This window comes from Prionailurus viverrinus, chromosome D3 (genome assembly GCF_022837055.1).
Source record: "Prionailurus viverrinus isolate Anna chromosome D3, UM_Priviv_1.0, whole genome shotgun sequence".
NCBI classification, from domain to species: domain Eukaryota; kingdom Metazoa; phylum Chordata; class Mammalia; order Carnivora; family Felidae; genus Prionailurus; species Prionailurus viverrinus.
The window spans coordinates 69,872,366-69,895,680 of record NC_062572.1 but is presented as its reverse complement, the minus strand read 5'-3'; the positions used below and the strand labels follow the sequence as shown (position 1 = coordinate 69,895,680).

Sequence of the window (23,315 nt, the reverse complement as noted above, 5' to 3'; positions counted from 1 at the left end):
ACTGCACACCTCAATCACTTGGGAAGATTAAAAAAAAAAAAAAATCTCAATGCCCTTGTTGTATCCTGTGCCAAGAAAATCAGAATATCTAAGGGTGGAAGATTTGCATGGATCTCTTTTAAAATTCTCAGGTGATTCCAGCATGCAACATGGGAACCATGGTTACAAGATCCTGCTACATGAAGTGTGGTCCATGGACCAGCATCATCAGCATCACCTGGGAGCTGGTTAGGAATGCAGGAATTCAGGCCCTACCCCTGCTCTACTGAGTCAGAATCTGCCTGTGCCCTGGATCTGCATGTCATTAAAGTACGTCAAGTGCTGCCATAAGGTACCATGTTCTGAGGAAGATAAGATTCTAGAATGTCCCAGCAGGGTAATCAGGGAACACCTCCTAAGGGAAGGGAGAGAGGAGAGATTCTAAGGGACGGAAGAATTAGAGGCAGAGAGGCAGGGGGCAGGATTCCACGTACTGAGGCAAGAAGGAAACTGGTCTATTATGAATGGTGAACCAGAAAGAAGAGGTCAAAATGGTTGTTTTACAAAAGTAGAAAATCACATTTAGTCACACAATTAACAAGCTCACATTTTTTTAAAAAGGATAAAATGACAGGAAAATCAGGTTGGTCTCAGTCAGTTGGGGGCAACAATTAGGAAGTGGTGGGTGATCAGAATGGATGGGGTCATGGAGGAAGATTCCAGGGACTACAGATGCCCAGCAGAGGGCTCCTGATTTTGTCTCATGGGCCAGTGGAGAGCTGCATGCTGCCTCTCGAGTCAAGGAGGGAGAGGACGGAAGAGATTGGGTGAAGGTGCTCTGACAATTTTTTTGAAGAGGACAGACCAGTATGAGAAGCAGCAGGGAAGCAGAATGACCAGACAGGAGGCTCTAAACAGGTCTGGGGAGATGAGCACCTGTTAGAAGGTGGAGGAATAGAGCACCAAGAAAGACTTTTCAAAGGAAGGAATTCTATTCTATTCTATTCTATTCTATTCTATTCTATTCTATTCTATTCCATTCCATTCCATTCCATCCCATCCCATCCCATTCCATTCCATTCCATCCCATTCCATTCCATTCCATTCCATCCCATTCCATTCCATTCTGGTTCCATTTGGTGGGCATGGACAAGAGCATTCTGAGATCTCAAATCTGCAACAGCACGCTATAGAACTGACTGGGAGGAAATCTAGAATCTCAAGTATTGTTGTAATAAACTCTTTTGGTCATGACCCCCAAAAGTTATCTATGGGAAAATACAAAGGTCTCTGGCAAACATGAGTCCTGAAGGGAAGTGGAGAGGAAAAGCTAATACTGTACACAAACCCTGGGATTGTCCTCAGCTTCAGTAGGCCATGAAGACCCAGAGCAGTCCTGGAGCACAATCCCTTTGTTTCCAGGCCTCTGGAAGTCAAGTTGATTCCCAGTTGAGTTGGAAATGCCGGGAGATTTTTCCCATGTTGCAGTAGACTGGAACAATAACTGTAGAGTGAACGTTACCACAATTGTTTCCACTGAAGTTATTTCGGGGGAGTTTAGGAAGATTGTCTATTCCAAGACATTTCCTTCACCCGAGTCCCTTTATGAAAACACTAAGGGAAGAAGCCGGTGTCGCCACCAACATGTCTGCCCTGCTCACAAGCACGTGCACAGTGTTCCATGTGAATGACTCCCAGTGGGCCCCGGTGAACTGCCATGCGGCACCTATGCATTGATGTCTTCGGAGAAGCTCCTAGATTTGACCAGTGCCTCACAGGACTTCCTCAGTGATCATCTCAGTAGAATCTCATGACAGCCCTCTGAGAGGGTGGCAGGTAGGGGGTGGATTTTATCATCCACACTCTAGATAAGAGGAAATGGGGAAGTAGAATTCGGTCAAGGTCACCCAGCTTGGAGGGGATGGGGCAGGGCAGAATCCTGTGTTGACTCCTAGGGGCTGTCCTTTGGGTCCCGTGCATGTTGTGCTGTGCACCAGAGCTACTGTGAGTGGGTTCACTACCTGTTTGTGGCCTTCTTACCATTGCCAGTCCCAAGACAGAGCCTTGGCCCTTCTGTATTACAGGGCCCCACAGCGAGTTGGTGTGGCTGTTACACAGGGTGCATGATGGGGAAAATGGGCAATCCAAGGCTGAAAGGAGAGCAGGGCTGGAGTGGGGAGGTCTTGCATGGCAAGACCGTGGTCCTACATTTGATGGGGAGCAAGGAAAGGCCTAAGCACATTAGCACAATGGCTAGATTTGTGTACTTTGTGGATCATGTGGGACGTGGTGTAGAGGACACATTCAAGGGAATTTAAGGCAAACAAAGGGCAGACCAGTTAGGAAGTTATCCAACGGTCAAGAGATGCTAAGGGCTAATGTAAGAATCAGGGAGATGGTCGAGGGACAGAAGAAGAGTTTATAAACATTTAAGAATAGAATAGACTGGTTTTGGTGAAGGATGGGGGGTGGGGATGGGGGATAGAACATCATGGGTGAGAAATGGCAAATAAGACAGTCTCCACTCTGAAGGAATCGTATATCCTTATAGCACAGATAGAAAATAAAGGAGTATTAAAATGGCAAGGCAGAATCTAATTAACATCAAGAGGACAGAGGGTCATTATGCTAATATTTTATAAGTTTGGATCAAGTCCTGGCTAATCCCTTGCATTTCTATGGTGCAAACACCTTCCAGGATGGGGAATGGGATAAATCCCTAAGACCCAAGGAGAGAGGATCTTGGCCCTGGCTGCACATTACATTCACCTGGGGAACTTTAAAGGTCACCGACACCCAGGACCCATCATCCAGAGATTCTGATCTGTCAGTGGTGGGGTCCAGGCAATTCTATCATGCAACAAGGAATGAGAGGGGGGACGTGCTACCTCATTTCAGAGACTTTGAAATAAGATATTCTCAGTTTTGCAGAGGGAAGCTTCCCCTTCCTACCATGCTAATGGCAGGACCAAATGAAGAAATTGTTGTTTTGGGTCACTAACGTCTGACTCTGAATCACCCAAGGTCTTTGGGTCATCTTTCTTCTTGCGGGATGGAGAAGTCCCCCTGCCCAGTTTGCCCAATCACCCAGCAAGGTGGTTTCCCCAGTGCTCATCTGCAGGCGTGGTCTGTCTGCCTGTCTATCCTACACCAATCAGGTTTTCCTCCCCTAGCGCATGGACATCCTGTGCTGGCTGCCCAACCTGAGTGACCAGCCTGGTCCACGTGGCCAGCCGCTGGTGCTGCTGCCCTTTGGAGTGTCCTGAAAGGACCTTGCTGAGGGGGTATGATGCATTTCCTTGACCACACCACACGCCAGCCTGCTGGAACAATGTCCCTTTTCTTGCCGCCAGGAAAGGCCACAGAAAGGAACATCTTCTCTTTTCTTGCCAAGCAAATGTTTCTGCTTTGACCTGGAGGGTACTCTTTGAAGCAAAATAATGATCTGGAGGCCACTGAGCTGCCCTAGAGGTCATAGGTCAAGAACTAGAAGGAATTGTTCCCAACATTTTTAGCACATTGAGAGAATACTCTGTGTGTGTGTGTGTGTGTGTGTGTGTGTGTGTGTGTGCGCGCGTGTGTGTGTGTGTGTGTTTGTGTGTGTACATGTGCATGCACATCACAATAATTGGAAAAGGGGTAACTGGCCCCTCATGTGAGCAGTCCCTGACCAGCATGGTGCCGTGTAAGGTATATGGGCCAGGACTATGAAGATTCTGCTATCAGAATCCTGCTTCTCACGGCCAACTTGGCTGAGCGTCTTTGCAATAAATTCCTTAAAATGAGAATCCCGCACCATTGACAAGCATTATCAAATCTCATTTACGTTGCTCTAAGAAGAATCTATTTGCTGAGTGGTTGACCACTGACCAGAGCAGGTAAATGAGGCCATCCTCCAGGGTCTCATTCAGGGCTCTGAGGAATTTGGAGAATCTGGTACAAGGACCTCTGACTCACAACAGCTTCTAGAATTTAGCTCATCACCTCTGTACTGGGGAGGAGCAGAGCCCTGTGCTCAGGGCAGGGATGGTTGTCTGGGTCTCAGTTCTCCCACTTGTAGAATGAAAGGAGCTGCCTTAGAGGACATTAAGGTTCCTTTCAGGTCTAACAATCTATAACATTCTATAACACTCTATGGCCTTCTGACTCCTTCCTCCTGAAGAAATAGAATGGGTCACTCGGCCTTCTGGGCTGTTAGACATTAATCTCCAAGGGGGATTCTGATTCTCTCTAGCTGGAAATACTCTAAACTCAAAGTCTGACCTTCTATAAAATGAACTAGTGACCTAGGTATTCAACTCAAGCCTCTGTTTGTGACATCTGCTTCAAATCAGGAACAGCCTGCTGCCTACATGCTTTGCACAACTCCAGGAGATGGTCCTTGCCTCAGTCGCCACAGATTTGAATCGTTTTGACGATTTCAGGCAGAGGCTGTCGAGTGTGAGGAAGGAGCTTTTCTTTCGAATTTGCACAAATGGCCACAATGGCCAGGGACAGGGCGGTCCATGTACTAAAACACTTACCACTTCTTTAGGGGCCAAAAGAGGACTCCCGTGCTGGCCTGACAGCTCAGCATTTAGAACAGGGACAAATGAGAGGCCGTGACATGGGGCGTCCAGATGACACGGCTGAGAATCCCTCTCCTCCACGGTGTTTACAAAGGCCCCGTTCTCTGCATCTTTCTGGACGGCCGTCCATCTCTCCGTGCCCCGGATCCAGCAGGGCCGAGGAGCGGGCCTCTGGGAGCGCCGGCCTGGAACAGGGCTGCTGTTAGCCGCTCAGATGGCCTGCTGTTCTGATTCTGCGTGCACAGACACGGGGCCAGCTGCAATTGGGATTTCCTTTTCTTTCCTCTTTTTTCTGATTTCCTTTCTACAGAACATTTTATGTGTAGTTTAGTGATGAAGCCTTTCGAGCATACCTATTGACTCTGCTCCCTAGTGAAATTCCAGACTAAATTATTAAACAGATATCCTGTGAGCCTTCTACCAGGACCAATCGTTAGGATTCATCATAAATGAGACCGCAGGATGTGTGGGGAAGAGCAGTGACCTATGGACCTGGGACCCCAAATGTGACGCTGTATTAGCTGTGTGCTCCTGGGTGTGGCCCTTCCCCGTGGGGGGATCTTCGTTTCCTTGGGGAAACATGGTAGGTTCAGAATGCTTTCCTCGTGGTTTACACTGTTGACTAGTTGGCCTCCGAGATGAATGCCCAGGGAGAGATTTCAACTCTTGCCCCACTGACCAACGCTGGTTGCTCCTTGCCGGCCAAGAGGCCCCGCAGGCGGCCAAGTGGCCCGTGTTCTCCCAGCGGGTCCCGGTATTCAGTTTTTGGTGTCCTCTACTCCTGGGCCTGCCCACATCTGACCCTCTCCCCACCACCAGCCCCACCCCAAATACACCCCAGCTTTATCCTGCACACGGGGGCCTGAGGCCACAACCTGTCCGTAGGACAAATCCCTGCCAGTGATCAGCTGGAAATGAAACACTTCCAGGTACTAGGATGTACCCAGAGTCCCTGCCCTTCAGGGCTTTGTGTTCCTGAGATGAGAACAGCTCATAGAACAGCCCTCCATCCACCAGGGTCAGCTCCTTGGGGTGCCGCCCTTTATCACTAGGGTACAATGTTAGTTATGCCAGCAAAACTACCCTGCCTGCCCTTAAGGGCATGCTTGCTTATTTCCACATTTCCAGAAATGAGCAGGAACTCCCAAGTAAGCAGATTAAAGCTACCAGAAGTTCTACAGAAATGGTTTTCAGGAACTGCAGAATGTGTGGATTGTTGAAATGCAAATTGGCAAAAGGCAGGGACGGCTTGTGCTTTACGTGAAGCTTTCCGGAGCCAGTCTACCACTGGGAGTGGGTGGGGGTCATGTTTCTTAGTAATGCCAATGGGGAGAGGCTCGGGCAGCTGTAGAAGGAGAGAGCCCAGCAATGACCTGATGACCTGCAGGTTTTCAGGGACACCGTAAGAGGCTGCTTTGAGCCCCATCTTTGCACAGTTGGCTCACATGTTTGCTCTGGCATTTAGCAACTATCTACAGTTCTGTGACTTCCTGCGTTCCCACTATGCATCCAACCAACCCTGGCCCAGGTGTGGTGCTGGACAAGAGCCTTGCTCCCAAGGACCCTATAGACTTGTGGGGGAAAGTCTTTCCCACTAGGCAGTGGCAAAGCTAGACTGGGTGTGGCTGGAATCCTAACTGTTTGGGCAATAGCGACTTATCCTGGGGTTCTCCTTGGAGCACATGTACCCTGATAGCTCCTGGCTCTCATGTGGGAGTAAGCCTCTCTTTAGGGTCTGAATCCAAGCAGATTTTCTCAGGCCCCTCAGACATCTGGGGTGTGTGTGTGTGTGTGTGTGTGTGTGTGTGTGTCCCCTCCTGGAGTTCTTTGAAGAACATGAAAGAAAAGAATCTATTTATTGGCATTCAGGTCCAACCTGCTTCCCCCTTTGTATTTCTGATTCCAATGACAATGTGTCCAGGACCTCTGCCTCATGCCAGTTCCCCTGCCTGGACTCGGACGACAGGTCACCTCATCCCTGTACTCCTGGATGCAAACACCTGCTCCCACTGCCACTCCTGACAAGTACACGAAACTCTGTGTCCCCTTCGATGTTCTCTCTCTTTCCCTAATTACTTAAATCCAACCAACTGGACTTCTGACTCACATAGTAGACTGACCACGTGTACTTATTTTCAACTTCTCCTCCCTCATTAGTAAAAAAAAAAGGTTGTACACCTACAAAAGCACAGAGAATGAGAAAAGGGATTTCAACCAAGTTAGGGAAGACAGAAAGTGAGTGGAGTGGCAGGTAACCCAACAGAAGGGAACACGGATAAGAAATGTGCTGACGGAGTCTACAACACCTCCAGGGAGCTCAGGGCTTGGAGGGACCGGGGACCAGGGCTTGGAGGGACCAGGCAGGGTTCAGATGCTGGGAGGAGACTCTGAATATGGACTTCCCAAGGGTCTTTCCCTACCCCACGCAGCCATGCAATATCCTTCCATCTCCAACTCCAGGGAAGGATTTTATTTTCTAGAGAAGCTCTGACCTGGGGACATAGGCACTCAGAAAATGGGAGAGAGAAATGGATCAAACGACAGGGGATTCAGTCACAATGAGCATACGCAGAACCTGGATCTGGGTTCCAAAAAACCATCCACTAGGAGGTAACCATGTTCCATGGGTAATGGATCCCAGGGCTGGGCAGAGAAAGTGCCCAATAAATCTGGAAGAACTTCTGGTGCCAGCAAGGGAGGAACTGCAAAGAATAATCCTTGAGGGTGTTTCAGAAATACACAGATGTGATCTGAAGGGACTCCCACTTGTCAAATCTGAAACAAGTGGACAGCAAATAATCATGGATTATAACCATTAGAAACATTAAAATCTCTAAGTCGAGACATGGAAACAAACAAAGTAAATAAATAAGAGAAAGGAAAGGTCTTCCTTACAGTGGAAGGTCAACTAAAACATGTAGATGGAATTAGAAAAGTCACCATTTGCCAACAAGCATGATGATATTTCAGGCAAGCATCGTCAAGGAAAGCTAAAGCTAGTGGGTAAAAGTATTATCAGAAACAGTGTATTTACACGGTTTCAAACCTCTCCCTCTAAGACAGTTACTATTACAAAGGGAAACATAGTAACTTTACAGGAGCAAGGCCTGGAAGTTCCTATCTGGACAGGTCGTCAATGTCACTGTCACCAAGTCAACATCTTGTGCCTCCTGATATCATGCACTGAGGACACCACACTGCTTCTGTGGCATTCCTTTCGAAAGTGCATAAATTTAATCGTGAGGGGCCCTCAGCCAAACCCAAATTGATGGACATGCTACAAAATGACTGGTCTGTCCTTTTCAAAAAATGTCAAGGTCATGAAAGACAGAAAAAGGAGCCTAAAGAAACACGACAAGTAAAAGCAACGGAAGTCGCTACTGTTCTAAATCAGAACACACAACAAAACAAGCTTCCCTTTAGCTGTAAAGGAGATTAGCGGGATAACTGATGAAATGTGAACCAGGTCTGTAGGTTATATAATAGCATTCTATTGGTGTTAACCTCCTGACTTTGATCATGAGATGGTGATTATGTAAGGGAATGTCCCTGTTTTTAGGAAAACACGTGGAGGTATTTAGGGGTAAATGGCACCAGGTCCACAACTTGTTCTCCAAACCATCAAGGAAAAAAAAAAACAAAACCATATGAAAATTATGCAGAAAGTGGGATAAAGCAAGTGGGTAAGGGTACGGGGGTATAGGGTTGGGTCCAGAAGGGTGGTCCAGAAGCCTTCACTCCTACTTCACAGGAAGTGGGGTGATGAGGTTCAGGGGCAGAACATGATCACCTGTCTCTGGGTCTGCTTTCTGTCCTCCTCAACCCTCTGCTCCAAAAGTTAGAACACTGAACCTCAGAGGGAAAGGCCAGGACTGTTTTCTGGACACGATCTCAATATTTAGCCTTCCCATAGTCTGTTTAACTAGACCTGCAACTACATTACTGTTATTATTTATAGTCTATTTAATAGCGACGTTTGATTACTCCCTTTGTAGGCAGAAGTTAGTGTTTGTTGTTTTATCCCCAGGTCAGCTTCCTCCTGCCACCAAGAATGCGTCAGGGTCACTGCCTGTGGCAGACAGAGTCTCTGAGCTCAGGGACAAATTCCTTTCAACATCAGCCACCACCCAACACACTGGGGTAGCAAATCTGCAATGAGACCCGAAGAGAAGAGACAGAACAATCAGCCCAGGGCTTTCTACCCATCTCTGAACACAAGCTGCCTCCACATCTCCACCCCAGGTGATGGATGGCTTTTGACCACTGGCCAAGTGTGCAGTGTTCCTAAGCAGGTCCCCTGAGGTTTCTACCTTCGATAGGTAGGAAGGTAATGAGCCCCCCTAACATGAAGGGGCTCACTCAGGGCTGTTGGGGCCAACAGGTCATCCATCTGGGGTATGGCTAGGGATGGGACCAGGCGCTGGAATCTAGGGGACTGTCATTCTTGAATCACTCAACCCTTTGCAAATCCATATCCTTGGTTGTCAAAGGGGGCAAGATTTTTTTTTTGTCCCTCATTGGAGCAAAGTAGTGATACAGAACAAATAAGCTGCCATAAATTTTGGCAGCAAATAGAAAGGATTGGGTGATGTCAATTACTCACAAAACTGTCAAGAAATTATGAAGAAGGACACCGAATCTTTACTATAAACATTAAACTCGCTAGGAGATTAGATCTCAACTGTTTCCAACACTAGAAGAAAGGCTAACCAGGTGATGCCAGGGAGGTGGTGTTACCCTAACAATATAAATTACAATATAAATGTATAAAATCAATACGTCACACACCTTAAACTTCCGGTTTCTGTAAAACTTGTTGTACAAATTGTTGCACGTCAAATAGATCTCAATTAAAAAGAGAGAGAGAGAGAGAGAAGAAGAAATAGTTATGAGCCGACTGCCTGCAAGAAGGCATTGGTTCTCAAGCTGGAAGAGGCGTCCGAGTCACCTGGAGGGATGGTAAAATACAGATCGCCGGGCCCCACCCCCAGACGTTCCAGTTCAGTGGAAGAAAAGGGAGGCCCGAGAATCTGCATCCCTGGCAAGTTCGCAGATGATACAAATGCTGCTGGTCTGACGACCACATTTTGAGAACCACTGTCCTAAGGGTTGCAAAGGCAAATAAGATGTTTTCAGGCTTCAGGATCAGGAGGGTGTGTGGTAGGAAAACGTGGGAGACACACAGGCACACCAGTGACAAGGAGGGTCTATACTAAGTGCTGGAGAAGACCAGGTGAATCAACGAGGAGATGTTTATCAGGGAGGGGTGCACAGAGGAGGTGGCCTTCATTCAGATAGTCTTTGAAGAACAGGGATGTGGCAGGCAGGCAGATGAAGCAGGGAGGACTTTAAGGCAGGGGACCAGTGCTGCTAGATTGAGCGCCTGTTAATTAGTCACAAGGCTAAATTAAAGCACAAGCTGGGGAGTCACTGGAGAGAAGCCTGGAAGGCAGGCAGGCACCAGGGGCAAAGGAAAGTCTGGGGTTTGCCCATAGGCCTGGGGAATCAATGAGGAATTTTTAAGCAGGGCAATAAGTTTGGCAAAACCTTTATCTTTCTGGCTCTGCCTTTCCTTGCCTGTATAATGAATGGTGATGGACAGAAGGTCTAAGTAGGCCTTTCCAGCCCTGACATGCTAGGATTCAATGGGGATGGGGGCGGGGGGACTAGACCCTCCAGTCAGTGGCCTCGCCCTGCGAAGAGCCCCTTGCCAAGCACAGGGACTTGACAGCCACTTTTACACATGCTTGGTCCGTCTGTCCATCCGCAGCCTCCAGAACCCTGGCCTGGTCTGGAAAGCGGAGGCAGATGACTGGGGGTGTCACACACGTTGCTAATCTCTCCTGGGCAAGTCCTCCCTCCCCCAGTCCATGCAGAGCCGAGTAGCCTGGGATTGTGCAGCAGCTCACAATGGAAGGAAGAGGGTGTAGGAGGGAGGTCCCCGGGCTGACCCTGGTATTGTTCTTGGGCCAGAAGAAAGCTTCCTCCTGCCTGGCCATTGCAATGCTAGAAATGACGACGTCCAGCCAGTGAGAGTCAGCGCGTCCTGGGGGGGCTGCCTGCCATCGGGTGGCCTGGGAGCTGGGGCCCATTCACAAACGCCTGCTGGAGAGCACGTAGTCCTGTCCGCCCCCACCCCCTCTGCCTGTGGCCTCTGACTACTCCCAGTGAGAAGCTGGGGTAAACGAAAATAACTGGGCTTCTCCGCCCCCAAGCTCACTGCCGCCAGGAAGGGGAACGCGACCAGAAATGGCACACTGGCTAATAAAGGAATAATGGATGCTTCACACCCTTAGCAACACCTTCCTCTTCCTCTAGCCTCAGCTGCTCCTTGCACGGGCCAAGGACAGAGGAGGAAAGGTGCTGGACCAGAATGCAGCCTGGTTTAACTAGGACTGGCCCAAGTCACCAGGGCATCACCAAGATGGCCAGGGATGTTAAGCCAGCCCTGGAATGGACAGTTGAGCTGCAGGTGGGGTGATGCTGCTTATCTTGTGTTTTGGAGCCTCTCCTGGCAGGGCTGTTGCATCATTGGTGGGTGGGTGGGTGTGTGCAGGAGGGTGGCCCTGTCTCTGGGCATCAGTAGCCAGGGCCCTGTAGGCCAGCTCAGGGCCTGCTCACAGCTCTGGGCATGTGGAACCTCTACTGGCCTCCACGTCCCAATCCCACGCCATTCCCCAGCAGGGCTGGGCGGGGCGGCTCTTTTTCTTTGTGAGATGGCCTGGGCCCAGCCGTGGCCTTGGCAGAGGCAGTGTTCAGTCTGGCCTCACTTGGTCCCGCCACCCCCACCCCAAGCGCTCCCTCCCACCTGACGGATCAAGCCCTCTGGCGCTCAGCAAAGGATTCTGGACATGGTCTGGCCCAAAGCAGGACATGGACCAGATGACCTCTCTAGTGGGGCAAGTCCTGCCATTAAGGGACACTGGCCTGTCCTAACAAGGTAACAAAATTTCCTTTCCTGCTCACTGAGGAAAGATGTATGCAACCTAGGAATTCCCTGTGGATCCCAGGAAGGGAACAGGACTGGTCAGGCCCTCGCCCTTGGCTTCCTAAATCCTCCTTCTAGCATGCATTTTGCTGCTCAAGAACATTCAACTGAGTCTCTACTTGGTCAAGTCCCAAGGTAGCAAGGACCTGCACCAATAGGTCTCTCTACTTACAGAAATGTCCCTTCAAGACGCCTGGACACCCCCATTCTCCACGGCCTCTACTGCTTCTGAACCATTTCTCACTTACTTCTGCAGCCCTGAATGCCATACCTTTTCTTTAGTCTCTATAGAGCCTCCCTGGCCACCCACCAAGGCCCAGTTTGAGGTCTGCCTCCTCCAGGAAGCACAAACACGGGGAGAGGCAAGAAACAACCAGAGAACCTCACAACTGTCCATGAAGTCTCCAAGGACTGGGCTGGTCTGCTTCGTCAAGGACGGTTTCATCAAGGAGGGGAAGCGTGAATGGGGCCACGAAAGAGGGAGCAAATCTGGGTCCGGGGTGGTAACAACAGAGCAGGTGTGAGGAGTGGGGTGGGCACAGCTGGTGAGGCCTAAGTCCTACACAGACGGACGGTTGTTCTCTGAGAGCTTGGTCTTAGAAGGAGCTGGGGAAACTCAACTGAATCTCCACCCGTGGGCCCCTCAAATCACAGAAGGGACCCGTAGGCTGGTTCCCGACCACGTTTCTCGCCTATCCAGCTCACCAGCTCTGCCCTTGCTTCCAGCTCCCACCGTGCCACTTAGTAAGGCCACGTCATACATGTAGAGCAGTTTTTCAGTTAATAAAGACTGTCATTATATAACCTGGTTTGTATTTCGACCCTCAGTATAGCTTTGCAATATAAGTCAGACAGACGTATGATCCCATTTTATAGCTGAAGAAACGGAAGCCGGGAGAGAATGGCTTTGGGTGAACTTCACCACGTCCCGTACATGGAACCGAAAGGCTCCTAGATGACAGAAACGAACGAACTTCAAGATTTGTGCCAGCTATTTTAACTCTCAGGAGTTTTTAAAAAAAAAAAAAAATTTTTTTAATGTTTATTCCTTTTTGAAAGACAGAGACAGAGGACAAGCAGGGGTGGGGTGGGGGTGGAGAGAGAGGGGGACACAGAATCTGAAAGGGGCTCCAGGCTCTGAGCTGTCAGCACAGAGCCCGACGCGGGGCTCGAACTCATGAACCGCGAGGCCATGACCTGAGCCGAAGTCGGACGCTCAACCGACTGAGCCACCCAGGCGCCCCAACTCTCAGGCTTTTTTGCTGTGTATGTTCTGGATCAGTGTTCGGCAAACTTTTTCGGTAAAGGGCCAGGCAGTAAATATGTTAGGCTCTGCAGGCTGTAGGGTCTCATGGCAACTACTCAACTCTACCTTGTAGTGCAAATACAGCCACGGTGAGCGTTCAGGTGGTCGGCGTGCCAATAAAACTTTATTTGCAGAAACCGGCTGGAGGGCTGCACTTGGTCTGTGGATCTCTTTGCCATCCCTGTCGAAGGTCCTAGACAATAAAAGCTGTTGTGTAAGGCAGGCAGTTGTGGCCTGAACGCCCTGGAGCCAGAAAGCTGCCTCTAGTCCCAGCCCCTCTGAGGGTGCGTGGGAACCCACTACAGACTTGGCCGAGGCCTGCGCCCTAGGAACTTCCCTCGCTGTCACCAACAGAAGTTTGCACCCCCCAAAGTAGCAACTTCTTATAAAAACTCAAAAACAACAAAAATAAAAATAGGCTTGCCTCGCAGAGAGCACATTGCCCTTTCCCAATGGGCCTTGCTACCTGGCAGCCTCAGACAGGAAACCATGGAATGAACTCCTGGTCTCCTCCTTTATTGTACGAGCACCTATTTTTGTCCGGAGGGAGGAAGCCCTGGAGGGAGTTGAGGGGAGGTGGCCAGACAGACAGAGGGAGGGGGTCTCCTAGGTAAGTACTTCCCCTCGAGAGCTGTTGCAGGATCTTGGGTCAGCAGGGATTGTGGGGGAGGGCACTGGAAACTGATTAAAAAAAAAAAAGTAGGGGCGCCTGGGTGGCTCAGTCGGTTGAGCGTCCAACCTTGGCTCAGGTCATGATCTCACGGTCTGTGAGTTCAAGCCCCGCATCGGGCTCTGTGCTGACAGCTTGGAGCCTGGAGCCTGCCTCGGATTCTGTGTCTCTCTCTCTCTCTCTCTCTCTCTCTCTCTCTCTCTCTCTCTCCCCCCCCCCTCCCCTGCTCATGCTCTGTCTCTCTCTCTCTGTCAAAAATAAATAAACATTAAAAAATTTTTTTTAAAAAGCCAAAATCATATCTCTTCCTCTTTCAAAGGTGTCAGTGGGGCTTCTCTCTCTCTCTTTCCATTTTTAGTGCCTTCGGCAGTAGAGGAAAAAAAAAAGAAATCCATTTTCTTGTTCTTGCTTATTAAGGAAATGACATTCCCCCTTAACTTGCTGTACGTGACTAAGGTCGCCTAGAATATAGAAAATGGTTTTCCAGCACCTCTTCCTCCCTGTCGACACTCCTTACGAAGGGGTGCCGGAAGAGTCGCGCTGCCTGAATTCCAATTTCCGCTCCCCCGTTATAAGCCGTGTGGCTTGGGGCAACGTATTTGACCTCAATTCTCTCATTTGTGATATGGTGACGATGGTGGGCCCTATGCTTTCCAGGGCAGTTACGTGAGCTCAGGGAGGATACACACAGACACTGACTCAGGCAGTGCTCGACTCGTGTGAGCCCCTGGGAAGGAGGCAAGGTTCTGGACGGGGGTGGTAGTGATGAGTCCCTCTGGGACACGAGCAAGTCAGGGCTCTTTCAGTCACTTACCACGTATTTAACGAGCACCTGTGTGTGCCCATGCGGAGCTGACATCCCAGAGGGACCATGCCGACCACAGAATAAAGAAAGCAAACGCACCAGCGCCAAATGCCTGAGGAGTGTAATGCGGAAGGGTCAAGTGTGTGGGGGAGGGGAGGGCGAGGTGTCCCAAAGGCCTACGGAGAGGGTGACATCTGACCAGAGACCACCTTGTCTGCACTCCCCAAGGGTGGTGTCAGGCTAAGCAAGATAAGAAAGAGGCAGCACTGTCACGGCGTGGAAAGCACTCGGCAAAGTGTTTGCAGTATTGTCGTTGGACTCCCCTAGGGGACAGTAGGAGCCCTTGCACTCAAACTCAGTCCATCTCATGGCTAAGACAATGCCTGTCCCCGGAAAGGTGCTCAGTCAATAACTGGTGGACCCAGTGAATGAAGTCAGACCATACCTCCGGTGGGGCCAGGAGGGGACATGAAGTAGCCCTTGGTGAGGATGACGGGTCTGGGAGTTCCAAGCGGGGTTGGCTTTCATATGACTGTTCCTCAGCATCTTGGGTTATTTTAATAATCCTTAGGCCTGTGAGTTAGCATATCCTAGAAGTTTCCAGAAGACTTAGCAACGGAGCTGGCATAGCTCTAGGGAACAATAAAGTCACTCCTTCCCATCTGGAGGGCTGGGAACTGGACTACTACGGCAACTTCGATCCAGTGGGGCGGCCCTTTCCCACCAGCCCTGTTTCCAAACGGCAACAGCGCCACCTGCTGGAGGAACAAGGCTGCTCTTGCATGTGCCACCATTTTTATTCCTCCCGGCGCCCAGGGGAGTGGGGGAACCCAGGTCGTCATTCAGGAGAGCGGTGATTTTCATTCTCAAAGTTCATTTGCCCCTCAGAGGGAGGGAGGTGGGAGAGATTCTAATCTTGCCCTTATTTGGGGTCAAGCAGGGGGATGGGGTGCTTACCTCCAAGCCTCACTGTCCCCTAATTTGGCTGGTCGGTCCCCTCTCTGGGTCCTATGTAAAGAGATCACCTTGGACACGGTCATGAGGACTGAACTCCCTCTTCACCTTTCCTGGCTCTGCTGGGCCCCTCAGTAGGGGAGAAACTCGGGCACATCTGCGAGGCCCGAAATCCCACTTGATGTAGAAATAAATGTTCATTGTTCAGCTGTGTGATATGCTGACCTCATAATGGTGGGATTCTACATTATCTACTACTAAACTGGGTCAGTCATCAGAGGATCAAAGCAGGGGACTTGACCAGATCACGGTGAGCTCATAATTAACTGCAGACAGACACAGAATTTAGTTTCAAAATTTCCTAACAGGAAGGCAAGCAGGGAAATAAGTTGGGTTTATGTAGTTCCTATTGCCGGACAAAAGGCAGTGGACATCACGTCTGTCTGACAGAATTCGAGAAAAATGATCACAATATGTCCTTATGGCAAGAAAGGCTTGGGCAAGACGCAGGATAATTCAAGAACAAGGTCTTTCAACTGGGGTTTTGTAGAAGATGGAAGCCTCCGGGGCCGTGCGGGGAGCAGGGAGGCAGCACGTCTGCAGGGTCCTGAGGCCGTGGGGTCGCCTGTGCTCCGTCACCTGAGGAGCCGCTGAGGAGAAACTGCTCAGCATGTTACCACAGCCCAAGGTGACGGAGCCTTGGGGCGCTGTCTGGGCAGTGGTCTCGGGCCTATTCGGAGTCCATTCCCTTGCTTTTCACATTGAACTTAGTCAAGTTTAACTTGGCTCGGATTACAGAGCTCCTTTCCCTTCAGTGCAGACTGCCAGCATCTGTTCTTCCAAGGGCAGGAGCCAAGGCTTTGTGAGGCCCCAAGGCCCACGCCAGTGGGCACCTCCCCTGCAGGCCCAGGTCAAGATTTCTGGTGTGGAGGGAAATGCTGCCTGCACCCCTCACTCCACGGGAAGGCACCCTCCCTGTCTGGGCGGCTGATGGAGGCTGAGGGGCGTCCCTGCCTGGGAGCAGCCTGTGTTCCCAGGGGCCTGCGGGGGAGGGGGAGGACCCGCCGAGAAATGTCAGGCCTTTTCAGAGTGGGGCACTTTTGGGTCAAACAGGTACTTCCCTACACCTCTGTGTGACCACTTCCTTTACCCCCTCATCCTCTCCCTTGATCTGGGGAGGAAGGGCCTGAGCATTGGCCTGGGTCATGTTTCTGACATGGGTGCATGTTGAGCACCAATAAGGGGGCAAGGACACCTTTGGCTGCTTGGGACAAGGGACTTGAGAGGGCAAACCCCACTGCGGAGCCTCCAGAGTGGTGCGCTGGTGTCCCCTAGTGGGAGCAGATGTCAGTGCAGCCGGGGCCCTGCATGGCCTCCTGACACTCCTGAGTTGGGGCCACGCTGCGGTGACCCCATCACTGCCAAGATGGCGGGCCAGCTGACCCCGTTCCACCTTCACACAGTTCCCAACGGAGAGCCCCAAAATGCACGCGGGACCCCCCAGGACTCCATTCTAGGTCCAACTGTGTGAGCTTCTAACCTGCCCTATGGCTTTACCACCTAGAACGATGACTGATGACCCCCCAAACCCATGTCACTGCACTCAGAGCCCCCAGCTGCCCTCCCCCAGTCAGAAGTGTGGGGGAACAACGCCAGCCTCAGCTCCCTGGGGGCTGCCAGGTGTTTGTGGATGCTACGATCCATCCTCCCCCTCAGCCACCGCTCCAGGGAGGCAGATCTTCGGGACAGTCCGTATCACCAGCATCGGCCCTTATGAGCCAACAAAGTGACTTTTATGGGTGAAGAACTATACCCGGAAGAGGTGGACACCTGTCTGCCTTGCTCCCAGGTCCTTGGGTGCCTCCAGGGGCTTGGCCCCAGAAGTCTCAGCAATAGGGGTCCCCCAGGGTCCCACTGTGGAAATACGACCAGGTGGGGTCACCAGGGATAGGGTCCTCAGCTTTGACGGGAGGGGAGTTTGGCCAGGTACCCAGGTGTCAGAATCTGAGCTGGCTGAGGCACTCCTACCTAAGACCACTCATGGTGACAAGTACCCCGTGTGCAACTCCCAGTGAGAGAGAAGCCGGAGCTCCCTGGAAATCTACAACAGTCATGAAGTCGGGGGGACCACTGGGGTGCTCTGCTCCGTGCTCAGCCATCATTCAGGTCTCAGGGAACAACTCCTGGAGCGGCACTGAGGAGGGAGGTGAAGTCTGCAGGGAGAGAGCCCAGACTTCCCCCGACAAGGAACGAGGACTCTGACCTGGGCAAGGCACAGGTGGGCCGGGGCAAATCACAAAGGCTCCTAAATACAAGGAGTTTGATCAGGGATGGTACCCTGGGCCTCTATCGTGTGGGGAGATGCTGAGGAGACAGCGGGCTGCAGGTCTAATGCTTCTCCTTTTGTGGGGTGGAGGAAATGGAGGCCAGGTAGGCAGTGATCTGCAGGCCAGGCTCTCCCTTTATTCTGTTTTCCTCCTGGTGAGGCGGGGAGGCAAGAAAGTAGTCCCCTCTCATCTACCAGGGATACATTCCAAGATCCCAATGACGACTTATAAAGCCTTGAAACCTCAGAGAGTACTGAACCACACACACACACACAAACACACACACACACACACACACACACACAAATTTTTTTCCTGGGCATACATGCTATGATAAAGTTTAATTTGCAAATGAGGCACAGTAAAAGAGTAGCAACAACAACAAGATAGAATGATTATAACAATATCTGTAATGGGGGCACCTGGGTGGCTCAGTCGGTGGAACGTCCGACTTTGGCTCAGGTCATGATCTTGTGGTTTGTGAGTTCGAGCCTCACGTCGGGCTCTGTGCTGACAGCTCAGAGCCTGGAGCCTGTTTCAGATTCTGTGTGTGTGTCTCTCTCTCTCTGCCCCTCCCCACTCACACTCCGTCCCCCTCTCCTTCAAAAATAAACATTAAAAAAAAAACAAAAACGGGTGCCTGGGTGGCTCAGTCGGTAGAGCGTCCGACTTCAGCTCAGGTCATGATCTCACAGTCTGTGAGATCGAGCCCCGCCTCAGGCTCTGTGCTGACAGCTCAGAACCTGGAGCCTGCTTCAGAGTCTGTTTCCCTCTCTCTCTGCCCCTCCCCTGCCCATGCTCTGTCTCTTTGTGTCTCAAAAATACATAAAAATATTTTCTAAAAATTAAAAAAAAACCCGTATCTGTAATAAAGTTATGTGAATGTGGGGTCTCTCTCAACATATCTCACTGTCCTGTACTCACCCTCCCTCTGAGGACAGGTGGTGATAAGACCCCTGTGTGGTGACATGAAGCGACACGAATGACGCAGGTGGCTGTGACGGAGTGGTAGGCCACCACTGACCTCCTGACCACACAGCAGAAGGAGCATCATTTGCTCCTGGCCGAGCATCATTTGCTCCTGGCCGAAGCTGACCCCAGGTAACGGACCGAGGAAAGCGGAACTTCAGATAAGGTTAACTACTGAGGTTCACTACTGAACTGCGGCTGAGGTTAATTGCATGACGGTACCTAATGTAGGTTTCCTTCTACTCCTCAAACTGACTTTTGTCAAAAACAGCGTATGTAGCCCACTCATCTCTGCTCAGGCCCAAGCCTCTGTGGGAGGTCTGGGGGTCCTCAGGCTATGGGTGAGCTTTCTCTCCCCTTCAGTGGTCTCCCACTGGGTGCTCTCTTGGTGTATTTGGAAATATTTTTGGTGATCACCATGGTTGGTCACCCCTCCCCAGTGACGAGCATTCAGCGTCTGGGGCTAGGAACACTGAGTATCCTACATTGCGTTGGACACTTTCATCCAGTTAAGGTTTGTCCCACCCCAAATGCCAACAGCTGGGTTAGCTGACCCTCAGGACCCAAAGATGGACAACTCAACCAGCCGGCTCTGTTTGTGAGGGGCTTTGAAGAACACTAGGAAAACTCAGAGAAGTCATCCCAATGTACACTCCGAGGGCCTCAGATTCTACCACCAGACCTCTGTTTGGGGATCAGGAAGCCTGTCAGCCTTGTCCTAACGGTACCCGTATGAAATACAAACACCCAAGAAGAGGTCAAGTCATGAGCATTGTCAGCCATAACTAGGATTTCAACTCTTATTGGTAATTCTGATAAGAGTGCAGAGTGTGCTGTGATGCTCTAAAAAAATACAGATTCCTGGGTATGATTCAGTAGATGTGGTCACCAGCCGCAATGATCCCTGACCCCTGATAGTCACACCTTTGTGTGGTCCCTTCTGCACCGGTGTGTGCAACCGACATATAGCATGTGGCAGAGGGATAGCACGTCACTTCCGAGATTACGTTATAAAAGATCGGGACTTCTGTGTTGGATGCTCGCCCTTCTCACCTGTTCTCGTTCTCTCTCTCTCTCTCTCTCTCTCTCTCTCTCCCCCTTTCTCTCCCTCTCAGATCACTTGCTTTGGAGGAAGCCAGCTGTCAGGGTGTGAGGACACTCAAGCAGTTTATGAAGAGGTCCACATGGCAAGGAACTGAAGCCTTTTGCCAACAACCAAGGTGGAAGTGAAGGAGCCGTGTGAGGGGGCCAGGATGGAAGGAGGCCCTCCAGCCACAGTCAAGCCTTCAGATGGCTGCAACCCTGGCCATCAGCCTGACTACAAGTCCAGGAGAGACCCTGAGCCAGAACCCCAGCCAAGCTCCTCCCAGATCCCTGGCCCTCTGAAAGTATGTTGTGGTAATCAGTGTGTGTGTGTGTGTGTGTGTGTGTGTGTGTGTGTGTGTGTTTTAATTCTTTAGTGTTTATTTTTTGAAAGAGAGAGAGACAGAGTGCGAGCGGGTGAGGGGCAGAGAGAGCGGAAGGCAAGGAATCCGAAGCAGGCTCCAGGCTCTGAGCACAGAGTCCATTGCGGGGTTCGAACCCATGAACCATGAGAGCATGACCTGAGCGGAAGTTGGACGCTTAACCGACGGAGCCAGCCGGGCGCCCCTCCGTGTGTGTTTTTTAAGCTGCTAGATGTTGAGCTATTTACTACGCAGCAGTAGATAATTCATGCAGTGGGTCTAGGTAGGGCCAGGAGGCTGTGGATGTAAAAGCTTCCTAGGTGAATCTGATGTGCGGTCAAGGTTCAATAGCCGTGGGTGTAGAGACTTACGCTGCTGACGGTTTTCTGGGCACAAAGCTGACTCAAAGTGGCACGTGTGCACGCGAGAATCAGAGAGCTACTGCTGTGTGGCTCCACACTGAAAACGGAGACAGGCAAGGGGTGAAGGCTTCCACCACCAGCAGCCCCTAAGAGCTGAAGTGTCACACGTAGCCCTCGAGAACTAGGAGTGCCTGCTGATGTACCGCTCCTGGAAGAGAGAAAGCCTAGAACGTGAAACCTGAGGGCAACCCTGGCCTGAGGATTTTCACAATTTGTCAAGGAGTAGAACCGTTTCCTCAAGGGAAACCGTTCCCAGTAGACTGGGTTAGAGATGCCGGCAGAGCAGTTCTGGGCGAGTCTAAGTAGGGGCCCCTGAGCCTGCTTCTCCAGTCTCCCCACCACCACTCCCCATGCTTAGCAGCACTTCTGGGGCAGAGGTCCACAGCTTGATCCTCCCGACTTCTAGTGCAATCTTTCTGCACCACCACAACCCAGGATGCCACTTAGGAAAGGTACACAGGGTGGGGATGCGGTACCGGGATCCGCCCCCTCTCCCTGGGAGGGAGCACCTACTATGCACCAGGTATTTTTCCCAAAGCTTCACATGAACTCAGGTACTCAATCTTCTGCAACAACCCCATGAGGTGGATCCTGTCATTATCTTCATTTGACACAGGGGGAAACCGAGGCAGAGTGAGGGTAAGTAACTAGCTCGATTCCTTGGTTAGTCCATGGCAGGGCCAGGATTCTCTAAGGTCCGTGTCTGGGGTCCGGACACTAACCCTTAACCCCTGAGCTCTGCTGCCCCCCCCCCCCCCCCCCCGCCAGCCACGGGCCCAGCCCTCCTTGCCCTCTGAGCAGGAACGAAAGGCCCTCTGCTTTGCTCTGCTCCCCAGGGAGCGAGGGGACAGGCATCAAATAGGAAAAAAATGGTCAGACCTGTTACCTTTCCAGCCAGGATGGCACAGGCTGCTGGCTCAAAGGCCATCGAGGGCTCAGCACCTCACCTAGGGCAGGGGGAATCGGGATCCTCCCCTGGATCTGTGGCTCTCAAATATAGTCTCCCTCTCAATAATGAATGCCGTAAACATTTAGGAATGGAGCAGTAATAGTAATTACTGAGTACTTTACCCTTTTGTCTTTTGCACCAAAGCTAGCTTTACATTAGCAGTGGTAATTTTTTTTTTTTAACTTTTTAACGTTTATTGATTTTTGAGAGAGAAACAGAGCATGATCGGGGGAGGGGCAGAGAGAGGGAGACACAGAATCCGAATTAGGCTCCAGGCTCTGGGCTGTCAGCACAGAGTCCGACGTGGGGCTCGAACACACAAACCGCGAGATCGTGACCTGAGCTGAAGTCAGGTGCTTAACCCACTGAGTCACCCAGGCGCCCCTATAGCTATTTGACCTACACACCGTGGCTGAGGATATTGATTCTTTTGTCTCTCAAATGTACAGGACATTTGAGGACAGTACAAAGAATTTCCCTCCGCTCCTCATTCAGATTCCCAGACTTACTACTCACCACGTTTGCCCTTCATCACAGCTATGCACCTACATACTCATTATTTTTTTTCTTTTTCAAAACATTCGAGGACAGGCTGCAGACATGAAGCTCTATATCCCTCAAGTACTCTAGTGTGTATTTCCCCAAAACAAGGGCACTTGCCTATATAACCATCATACAGCCCTTCAAGTCAGGACGCTGATGCCCAGGTAACACTACCGCCCCACCCACAGACCCCATTCACATTCCCTAACCATCCAACAAAGTCTTCTGGTCCAGGATCTCAGCGAAGAACACATATTGCATGTAGTCTGTCTGTTTAGTCCCCTCCAACCTGGAAGATTCCACAATCTTTTCCTGTCTTTCCTATCCAAGTTTTAGGGAATGCTCCCTACATTTGTTTCCTTATGACCAGACTCAGGCTGTGCTTTCTCAGCAGGAAAACCCCAGAAAGGGTGTCGGGTTTTCTCCATGCGGCACATTAGACAGCACATGGTGCCTACCCAACCTGTCACTAATGATGTTAACCTCATCATAGGGTCAAATTAGGCTCTTCCAGGTTTCTCCACCATTAAGCCACCACATTTCCCTTTGTAATGAGGTGAACCCTATGCATGTCCCAGCCTGGTGCCTGAAAGAGGGTTTCCAGTCTTAACACATAGAGAGCCTAGTGGTCTCAATGAGTTAAGGGGATAGAGTTTAAAATTCAGGGAGTCTGAGACAACGAGAATTTGCAAGGCAGGACACCAGAGAAGAGAAATCCAGAAATCCGCAGACCCTTGAGTCTTTGGCTGAGCACTGATTTGTGCATGTGTACGAGGAAACTTCCAGAGCCAGTAGAAAACCTTCTGAAAGGAATAGATGGAACCATCCCCTGAGATCATACAAGGCTAGAAATAGTTCCCAGCAGATGAGGTAGAAACACCTCCTAATACACAAGGTTCTCAGTAGCAATCTCAGAAGGGTATTGACTCAGTAGTGGATCAACATGTGTCCCAGACTAAAGGCTCCCCACCTAACAAAGGCTTTAAAAGCAAGCTGTGAAAAGATCAAACTGTTCTGAAGTAACTTAACTGTGTTCCAGAACAATGCCCAAAATATTTAAATGGATACTAACAAAACTCAGGCACCCAACAATGTAAAATTCCTAATACCTGGTATCTGACATAAAATCACCAGGCATGCAAAGAAAAATATGACCTATATCTAGAGAAAAAAGTCAATTAATAGAAGTAGACACTGAAATGACATGAGTGACCGAATTAGTAGAGAAAGACCTTAAAAAAGTCATTCTAAATCGATTCTATATGCTCAAGGAGATAGGGGGAAGCAGGAACATGAAGAAGAGAGAGGAAAAAAAGATCCAAACTGAACTTCTAGACATGAACAAGACAACATCCGAAATGAAAAATATACTGGATGCAATTAACAGTAG

At 50.4% G+C, this 23,315-nt stretch overlaps 1 protein-coding gene across 8 annotated transcripts in view; it reads right to left on the bottom strand.

The window, feature by feature from the left end:
- CTIF (cap binding complex dependent translation initiation factor) overlaps window positions 1–23,315 on the bottom strand; it is a 298,093-nt gene that overhangs the window by 154,787 nt on the left and 119,991 nt on the right. The window lies entirely within an intron of this gene.